An 8,779-nucleotide genomic window follows, 5' to 3' on the forward strand; every position below is an offset into this window, starting at 1 on the left:
TCTGCTCCGCCATTCCATCATAGTTGATCCTGGATCCCACTGAACCCCATACACCTGCCTTCTCGCCATTTTCTTTGAAGCCGTGACCCAATCAGGAAATTATCAATTTCCACCTTAAATATATGCACAGGCTTGGTCGCCACCACAAAGCATTCCACAGGTTCACTACACTATGGCTAAAAAAATTCTTCCTTACCTCTGTTCCAAAGGGACCCACTCAATTTTGAGGCTGTGCCCTCTAGTTTTGGATACCCACACCATATGAAACATCCTCTCCACATCCACCCTATCTAGACCTTTCAACATTCGGTAGGTTTCAATGAGCTCCCCATGCATTCTTCTAAATTCCAGTGAATACAGGCCTAAAACTGCCAAACACTTCTCGTATGTTAACTCCTTCATTCCTGGAATCATCCTCGTGAACCTCCTCTAACTCTTTCCAATGACAACACATCTTTTCTCAGATATGGGGTTCAAAACTGTTGACAGTACTGAAGTGCAGTCTGCCTAGTGTCTTATAAAGCCTCAGCACTATTGCCTTGCTTTTATATTCTATTCCCCTTGAATTACCCACATTGCATTTGTCTTCTTTACCACAGACTCAACTTGTAAGTTAACCTTCAGGGTGTCTTGCACGAGAACTCCTAAGTCCCTCTGCACCTCGAATGTTTGAACCTTCTCTCTGTTTGCACTATTGTTCCTTTCACCAAAATGTATTATCATACATTTCCAAACACTGTATTCCATCTGCCACTTTTTTTGCTCATTCTTCCCATTTGTCTAAGTCCTGCTGCAACAACAATGCTATTGTAGCGGTGTGCTACAAGCAGCGCTAAAATTACGACACGGAGTCGGTAACTGCAGTCGAAGGAAAAACTTTATTCGAAAACTTCAGCCTCACTTTTAAGCCTCTGTCAACCGGCCCCCCATGGCGAAGAGGCTCCAAAGCTCTGTGCTCGCAAACCCCCATAGGCTATCTAATTGTGAGTCGGTTCGGATACGCTAGGAAATGAGGCGCTACATAACCCCCCCCAGAACCGGCGATACACCCCCCAATGTCCACAGCCTGGGCCAGAACCTGCCTGGGAGGTCGGCCTCTGCGCCGAGGCGCCGGAAACTCGGCCGGTTGCGCCAGGTCCACATGGGCCGGCTTGAGGCAGTCCACCGTGAAAACCTCCTCCTTCCCCCCAACGTCCAGCACGAACGTGGACCCGTTGTTCCGGAGCACCGTAAACGGCCCCTCGTATGGCCGCTGCAGCGGTGGCCGATGCCCGCCCCTTCGTACAAACACAAACTTACAGTTCCGTAGGTCTTTGGGTACGCAGGTCGGGTGCCGCCCATGCTGTGAAGTGGGTATGGGGGCCAGGTTACCGAGCTTCTCGCGAAGTCTGCCCAGGACTGCAGCGGGTTCTTCCTCTTGCCCCCTCGGGGCTGGTAGGAACTCCCCGGGGACGGCCAGGGGCGCGCCGTATACCAACTCGGCCGACGAGGCATGCAGGTCGTCCTTGGGCGCTGTGCGGATGCCGAGAAGGACCCAGGGAAGCTCGTCCGCCCAGTTGGCTCCTCGCAGGCGGGCCATGAGGGCCGACTTCAGGTGACAGTGGAAACGCTCCACTAGCCCGTTCAACTGCGGGTGGTAGGCAGTTGTGTGGTGCAGCTGAATCCCCAAAAGGCTGGCCATAGCTGACCACAGGCTGGAGGTGAACTGGGCGCCTCTGTCGGAGGTAATGTGGGCTGGTACACCAAAGCGGGATATCCAGGTGGCGAGCAGGGCTCGGGCGCAAGATTCGGAGGTGGTGTCGGTGAGCGGGACCGCCTCTGGCCATCTAGTGAACCGGTCCACGATAGTCAGGAGGTAACGCGCTCCGCGCGACACTGGCAGGGGGCCCACGATATCCACATGAATGTGGTCGAAACGCCGGTGGGCGGGATGGAACTGCTGCGGTGGGGCTTTGGTGTGCCGCTGAACCTTGGCCGTCTGGCAGTGCATGCACGTTCTGGCCCATTCACTGACCTGTTTGCGGAGACCGTGCCAAACGAACCTGTTGGAAACCAGCCGGACAGTTGTCCGGATGGAGGGATGCGCCAAGTTATGAATGGAGTCGAAAACACGTCGCCGCCAGGCTGCGGGGACGACCGGACGGGGCTGGCCGGTGGCGACGTCACAGAGTAGGGTCCTCTCACCTGGGCCCACGGGGAAGTCCTGGAGCTGCAAACCAGAGACTACAGTCCTGTAACTCGGAATCTCCTCATCTACCTGCTGTGCCTCTGCCAGTGCCTCAAAGTCTACCCCTTGGGAAAGGGCATGAACGGTAGGGCGAGAGAGCGCATCCGCCACGACATTGTCCTTACCCGAGACGTGCCGGACATCCGTTGTGTATTCAGAGATGTAGGACAGGTGGCATTGCTGGCGGGATGACCAGGGGTCGGATGCTTTCGTAAACGCAAAGGTAAGCGGTTTGTGGTCCGTGAACGCGGTGAAGGGCCGACCTTCTAGGAAGTACCTGAAATGCCGGATTGCCAGGTAGAGCGCCAACAGTTCCCGGTCAAAAGCACTGTACTTGAGCTCGGGTGGCCGCAGGTGTTTGCTGAAAAACGCCAGGGGTTGCCAGCGACCTGCGATGAGCTGCTCCAGCACCCCACCGACTGCCGTGTTTGATGCGTCCACTGTGAGGGCGGTAGGGGTGTCCATTCTGGGATGTACTAGCATTGCGGCGTCAGCCAAAGCTTCCTTCGTTTGAACGAAAGCGGCGGCGGACTCCTCGTCCCAGGTAATGTTCTTGCTCGGACCCGACATCAGGGCGAACAGGGGGCGCATGATCCGGGCAGCCGAAGGGAGGAAGCGGCGGTAGAAATTGACCATACCTACGAATTCCTGAAGGCCTTTGATCGTGGTGGGTCGGGGGAAGTGGCGGACCGCATCTACCTTAGCGGGCAGAGGGGTTGCCCCGTCTTTAGTAATCCTGTGGCCCAGGAAGTCAATGGTATCAAGTCCGAACTGGCATTTGGCAGGGTTGATTGTAAGACCGTACTCACTCAGTCGGGCGCAGAGTTGACGGAGGTGGGACAGATGCTCCTGACGACTGCCGCTGGCTATGAGGATGTCATCCAAATAGATGAACGCGAAGTCCAGGTCCCGTCCCACCGCGTCCATTAACCGCTGGAACGTCTGTGCGGCATTCTTCAGGCCGAACGGCATGCGGAGGAACTCGAAGAGGCCAAACGGGGTGATGAGAGCCGTTTTGGGGACGTCGTCAGGATGCATCGGGATTTGATGGTACCCTCGGACAAGGTCGACCTTGGAGAAGATCCGGGCGCCGTGCAGGTTTGCCGCAAAGTCCTGAATGTGCGGCACAGGGTAGCGGTCCGGTGTGGTAGCCTCGTTCAGCCTGCGGTAGTCGCCGCACGGTCTCCAGCCCCCCGTCGCTTTGGGCACCATGTGCAGGGGGGAAGCCCAGGGGCTGTCGGACCGCCGGATGATCCCCAATTCCTCCATTCTCTGGAACTCCTCCTTCGCCAGTCGGAGCTTGTCCGGGGGAAGCCGCCGAGCACGGGCATGGAGGGGTGGTCCCTGTGTCGGGATGTGGTGATGTACGCCGTGCCTGGGCATGGCTGCTGCGAACTGCGGTGCCAGAACCGATGGGAACTCCGCCAGGACCCTGGTGAAATCGTTGTCGGACAGCGTGATGGAGCCGAGGTGAGGGGCTGGCAACTGGGCCGCGCCCAGGGAGAACGTCTGAAAGGTCTCGGCGTGTACCAGTCTCTTCCTGGGCAGGTCAACCAGCAGGCTGTGAGCTCGCAAAAAATCCGCACCCAGAAGCGGTTGGGCTACGGCGGCCAGTGTGAAGTCCCACGTGAACTGGCTGGGGCCGAACAGTAGCTGCACCTGACGGGTGCCATAGGTCCTTACTGTGCTGCCATTCACGGCCCTCAGGGGGGGACCCGGTGCCCTGCTGCGGGTGTCGTAACTCGTCGGAGGTAAAACGCTGATCTCAGCCCCAGTATCGACCAAAAACCGGCGTCCCGACCTTCTATCCCACACATACAGGAGGCTATCCCGATGGCCAGCCGCCGTAGCCATCAGCGGCGGCTGGCCCTGGCGTTTCCCGGGAACTTGCAGGGCGGGCGACAACGGCGGGCTTCTGCGCCCCACCGCTGGTGGTAGAAGCACCAGTGTTCATTGGGCCGGGGGTTGGCGGGCTCTGCGGCCGGGCCTGGACTGGTTTGCTGCTGGGAGCGTGGCTGGGAGATCTGTGCGATGGACGCCCCGCTCACCTTTTTGGCGTTCCACAGCAAGTCCGCCCGGGCTGCCACCTTCCGGGGGTCACTGAAATCCGCGTCGGACAGCAGCAGGCGTATGTCCTCGGGCAGCTGCTCCAGGAATGCCTGCTCAAACATGAGGCCTGTGTGTCCCTCGGCCAGAGACAACATCTCATTCATTAAAGCCGATGGAGGTCTGTCGCCCAAGCCATCCAGGTGCAGTAAACGGGCAGCCCGCTCGCGCCGTGAGAGTCCGAAAGTCCTGAGGAGCAGGGCTTTGAATTCCGTGTACTTGCCGTCTGCCGGGGGCGACTGTACGAACTCCTCGACCTGGGCCGCTGTGTCCTGGTCGAGGGAGCTCACCACGTAGTAGTAGCGGGTGTCTTCTGAGGTGATCCGGCGAACGTGGAATTGGGCTTCGGCTTGCTGGAACCATAGGTCCGGGCGCTGTGTCCAGAAACCCGGCAGTTTCAACGAAACCGCATGAACAGAGGCGGCGTCGGTCATTTCTGGTCCAAAAATCGTTTGGACCGTCGGGGTCACCAATTGTAGCGGTGTGCTACAAGCAGCGCTAAAATTACGACACGGAGTCGGTAACTGCAGTCGAAGGAAAAACTTTATTCGAAAACTTCAGCCTCACTTTTAAGCCTCTGTCAACCGGCCCCCCATGGCGAAGAGGCTCCAAAGCTCTGTGCTCGCAAACCCCCGTAGGCTATCTAATTGTGAGTCGGTTCGGATACGCTAGGAAATGAGGCGCTACACTATCACAATTACAGTCTCACCCACCCTTGGTGAAGAAAGAATGCTTGTATTAACCCTATCACCAGCCCTCATAAATATGGATATCTCTATCAAATCTCCTCTCATTCTCCTACACTTCATAGAATAAAATCCTAATCTATTGAACTTTTCCCATAAATCAGGACCTCAAGTTCCAGCTAAATTTGTGTAAATTTTCTCTGTAAGATTTCAACTTATTAAATCCTTTTATGTAGATAGGTCACCAATACCGCACAAAATACACCACATTTAGCCTCGCCAATGTCTTATGCAACTTCAACATACATCCCAAGTACTCTGATTTATGAACCCAAATGCACTCCTTTATGATGCCATTTTCAAAGAATTATAGATCTGAATTCCCAGTTTTCCAGCTGGTCTCGATTCTGCTGCAAGACTTGCTAGCCTTGCTTGCAGTCCACTGTGACCCAAATCTTAGTGTCATCCACAATTTTGCTGATCCAGTTTATCACGTTATTATTCAGATTGCTTAAATGGTGACAGACCACAATGGATCACTGTAGCACACCACTAGTCAAAGGTCACTGATCAAAGACGCAACCATCTGTTAATGAATACTTTGCTTCAGTATTCATTATAGAAAAGGATCTTGGCGATTGTAGGGATGACTTGCAGTGGACTGAAAAGCTTGAGCATACAGACATTAAGTAAAAGGATGTGCTGGAGTTTTGGAAAGCATCAAGTTGGATCAGTCTCTGGGACCAGATGGAATAGAGGGATAGAAACATAGAAAACCTACAGCACAATACAGGCCCTTCGGCCCACAAAGTTGTGCTGAACTTATCCCTACCTTAGAAATTACTAGGCTTACCTATAGCACTCTATTTTACTAAGCTCAATGGACCTATCTAAAACCCTACTAGAAGACCCTATCGTATCCACCTCCACCACCATTGCTGACAGCCCATTCCATGCACTCACCATTCTCTGAGTAAAAAACTTATCCCTGACATCTCCTCTGTACCTTCTCCCCAGCACCTTAAACCTGTGTCCTCTTGTGGCAACCATTTCAGCCCTGGGGAAAAAGCCTCTGACTATCCACACGATCAATGCCTCTCCTCAAGCATCCCAGGCTACTGTGGGAGGTGAGGGAGGAGTTTGCTGAGCCTCTGGCATTAATATTTGCATCATCAATGGGGACGGGAGAGGTTCTGGGGGATTGGAGGGTTGCAGATGTTGTTCCCTTATTCAAAAAAGGGAGTAGAGATAGCCCAGGAAATTATAGACGAGTGAGTCTTACTTCAGTGGTTGGTAAGTTGATGAAAAGATCCTGAGAGGCAGGATTTATGAACGTTTCAAGAGGCATAATATGATTCGGAACAGTGAGCATGGCTTTGTCAAAGTGACTTACAAGCCTGACTGAGGATGTGACTAAACACATTGATGAAGGTAGGGCAGTAGATGTAGTGTATATGGTTTTCAGCAAGGTATTTGATAAGGTACCCCATGCAAGGCTTATTGAGAAGGTAAGGAGGCATGGGATCCAAGGTGACATTGCTTTGTGGATCCAGAATTGGCTTGCCCACAGAAGGCAAAGAGTGGTTGTAGATGGGATATATTCTGCATAGAGGTCAGTGACCAATGGTGTGCCTCAGGGATCTGTACTGGGACCCCTACTCGTCGGGACGTTTATAAATGACCTGGATGAGGAAGTGGAGGGATGGGTCAGTAAATTTGCTGATGACACAAAGGTTGGAGGTGTGGATAGTGTGGAGAGCTGTCAGAGGTTACAGCATGACATTGATAGGATACAAAACTGGGCTGAGAAATGGCAGATGGAGTTCAACTCAAATAAGTGTGAGGTGGTTCATCTTGGTATGTCAAATATGATGGCAGAATATAGTATTAATGGTAAGACTCTTGGCAGTGTGGAGGATCAGAGGAATCTTGGGGTCAGAGTCCATAGGACAGTCAAAGTTGCTGTGCAGGTTGACTCTGTGGTTAAGAAGGCATACGGTGCATTCGCCTTTATCAACAGTGAGATTGAGTTTAAGAGCTGAGATGTAATGTTACAGCTATATAAGACCATGGACAGACCCCAGTTGGAGTACTGTGATCATTTCTGGTCTCCTCACTACTGGAAGGATATGGAAGCCATATAAAGGATGCAGAGGAGATTTACAAGGATGTTGCCTGGATTAGGGAGCGTGCCTTATGAGAATAGGTTGTGTGGACTCGGCTTTTTCTCCTTGGAGTGGAGGAGGATGAGAGGTGACCTGATAGAAGTGTATAAGATGATGAGAGACATTGATTGTGTGGATAGTCAGAGGCCTTTTCCCAGGGCTAAAATAGCTATCATGAGAGTGCACAGTTTTAAGATGCTTATAAGTAGTTACAGAAGAGATGTCAAGGGTAGGATTTTTATGCAGAGAGTGGTGAGTGTGTGGAATGGGCTGCTGGTGACAGTGGTTGAGGCAGGTATGATAGGGTCTTTTAAGAGACTCCTAGATAGATACATGAAGCTTAGAAAAATAGAGGGCTATGGGTGACCCTAGGTAGTTTTAAACTAAGTACATGTTCGGCACAGCATTGTGGGCCAAAGGGCCTGTATTGTGCTGTAGGTTTTCTATGTTCCTGATTTTCAGGATTAGAAGGCATGTGAAAGGTTGGACAAACTTGGATTGTTTTCTCTGGAGTATCAGAGGCTGAGGGGAGATCTGATTGAGGCTGATAAGATTATGAGAGACATAGATAGAGTATATACAAAATATCTTTTTCCAAGAGTTGAAATGTCTAATACCAGAGGGCATGCATTTAAGGTAAGAGGAGGTTATTCAAGGGAGATGTGGGGTGCAGGATTTGTTTTACACCAAGTGTGGTGGATGCCTAAATGCACTGCCGGGGTGGTGGTAGAGGCATCAGGGACTTTTAAAAAACATTTAGATGGGCACATGGATGTGAGGGAGATGGAAGAATGTGGATATTATGGAGACTGATTAGTTTATTTGACCATTTGACTACTAACTGAATTCGTTTGGCACAACACTGGACCAAAGGACCTGTTCTTGTCCTGTACTATGCTCTATGTTCAATGCTCTAGTTAAGCCTCTCATGCAGTACTTCATCAAAGGCCTTGCTAAAGTCCATGTTGACAATATCCACTGCCTTTGGTTCATCAAATTTGCAGGTAGCCACCTTGAAAAATTTTGTAAGATTGGTTAGAGATGACTTACTATGCACAAAGCTATGTTAGTGATACATAATCTGTCCAAAACCTGTCTATCCAAATACTTATATATCCTAAGCAACATACACAAAATGCTGGGGGATCTCAGCAGGTCAGGCAGCATCTACCGAAATGAATAAACAGTCAACGTTTTGGGCCCCGACCCTTCTCCAGGTTTGAAAAGGAAAAGGAAATGGATGGATGGTAGCTGGATGGTGATCAGTGAAGCCAAGTGAGTAGGAAAGACAAAGGACTGGAGAAGAAGCAATTTGTAAGGGGAGGAGAAAGGACCATAGCTGGAAGGGAAGGAGAGACAATCTGGGGGAGGGGGAGTGACAGGTAATAGAGGTAAATGATCAAAGTGCAGAATAGAGGAAGAGTGATTGTCATGGTCCGGTCTGTGAAATCCGAATTCCAGTTCACGTTCCGGTCCAGGTCCCTTATTCCAGGTTTTCTGAGTTTCCCCAATTTCTGTTGAGGCAGCTGATTCTTGTTTGGGCTGGCTTCATAAATAGCTTCAGGATTCAGCCACTGGCTGTTAGATTGTTCCTG

Source organism: Hypanus sabinus, chromosome 8, assembly GCF_030144855.1.
Source record: "Hypanus sabinus isolate sHypSab1 chromosome 8, sHypSab1.hap1, whole genome shotgun sequence".
Lineage (NCBI taxonomy): Eukaryota > Metazoa > Chordata > Chondrichthyes > Myliobatiformes > Dasyatidae > Hypanus > Hypanus sabinus.